At 48.2% G+C, this 1,709-nt stretch overlaps 1 protein-coding gene across 1 annotated transcript in view; it reads right to left on the bottom strand.

Annotated features, from left to right (window-relative positions):
* Positions 1 to 1,709, bottom strand: part of LOC113202852 (protein lozenge) — a 31,538-nt gene that overhangs the window by 8,638 nt on the left and 21,191 nt on the right. The gene's annotated exons all lie outside the window — the stretch shown is intronic.

Below are 1,709 nucleotides of genomic sequence, written 5' to 3'. Positions count from 1 at the left end.
GCAGTCTGCACGACTGCATGCGGCAGAGCACCTATAACAGAGGATGGCGCTAACACTTTGACCTACGTTTGCTGACGCAGCTCACTGTCGATTCAATAGACTCGTTTTCTGAGTTTCCTTCAAATCGATAAAGAAGACTGTGATTTTCTGCTGTTTCAAGGCGCGTCTTTTCCAGGTGTATCCCTGGAAGAAGCTTTACAAGCTGGACGCACTGTGCGGAGCCTTGACGGGGTGGTCGGGTTTCACGCTGCATCCCCCCACCCCTCCCTCCCCCCCTCTCCTCTGCGCTCGCGGTGAAAGGCACCCGGACCCCAATCACTTCCTGTAGGGGATGAGGGGAGAGGATGGGGGTAGCAAGAAGAGGAGAGAGGGGGAGTACTTTTGAGGCTGTCATGAGTTGTAAGAGGGGTTTTAACTGAACGGCTATAGGTTCGCGCCCGCCTACTGCGATATGTCACATGGGCTCAAGGAAGCAAAGCAAAAAGAACTTAAACCAAAAATATTCGATAAAATTTTGAGAAAATGACTTTTTTTTAAAAACAAAGTAAGCATATTCTCTTTCTGTCGGTAGACTACTCGAGGTCATTTGCACAAATTCAAGCGAGTCAGAAAACAAGTGACACCGCGCCCACCTATGCGCGTCTCGAGTGGGAGAGCGCGCGAGACCCAGGGGGTGGCGCGTGGGGTAGGGTTGCGGGTGGAGCGGAGGGTGGAGGGAGGGGCCGAGGGGAGGGTGACCGGGCTGTGCCCGGCACGCTGGTTGACACGACGATAATTAGTCCCAGGCTAACGCCTAATTATACAGTGTCACTAACACGACTCTGGACCAAGGTGGAGGGGGAGTGGTCCACGGCTGGCTAGGCGGGGCGGGGGCGTCCAGTTGATCGGCCATCGAGGCCAGGCTGGGGGCCCGGACCCCGGCGTGGGCGGGGACGTAGGACAGGCGCGCAGCGCTGCAGCGCACACTTCTTCAGATTTTTTTCCAGATCCATCGTCCTAAACCATATGCGAGATCAGCGACACGGAAAAAATATCTGTTGCCACAGCTACAATTTTTGTCAAAATATAATTACGAAAACTAATTTGTTGCAAGTGCAAATAATTTGCGAAGAGAACAAAATTCTTTATTCTTTTGCCACAATGAACGAATGGCTGGGGTAACGAGCGGGGTTTGTTCGGAATACAATAATACGTACGTTAGAATTCCGAACATACAGTTTGTTCGCCTTAGTATTTTTTTGGCTGAGTGATTATTGAAGCCCAATACTCCACTGACTGAAGAAGTTTCATTCTGTCTGACTGTCTGCGTCGCTATGCACGACAACTCGAGAAGGAATTGAGTTAGAAACCTGGGAATTTCAGGGTTGTTTTGTATCATAAAAAGACAGAGCGAGTTCAAAGATGTGCAGTCTAGCTCAAAAATTGGCATTAAAAATAAATAAATCAAAAACCTTAGGTTGCAAAAAATATTTCTATATGTTGTAAAATTGGTTTTTAAGGGGTAACTTTGAATAGTAGCACCCGGGAACGGAAATTTAGTCCGTTTTGCTCTATCTTGTACCGTTTCCGTTTTTTGGGGGCAAAAATTAGGTGAAAATGACGAAATGGTATGTGAAGTTGTGAAAAGGGCTTCATATCAAAAAATTGTAACGGAAGTAAAACTAAAGCAACACATTTGTCGTCGAACCGCACCACCGCACCATCCCTAC

Source organism: Frankliniella occidentalis, unplaced genomic scaffold (genome assembly GCF_000697945.3).
Source record: "Frankliniella occidentalis isolate FOCC.00 unplaced genomic scaffold, Focc_3.1 Scaffold28, whole genome shotgun sequence".
NCBI lineage: Eukaryota > Metazoa > Arthropoda > Insecta > Thysanoptera > Thripidae > Frankliniella > Frankliniella occidentalis.
Note: the sequence above shows the minus strand (reverse complement) of the source record. Positions and strands in the feature narration are given on the sequence as shown.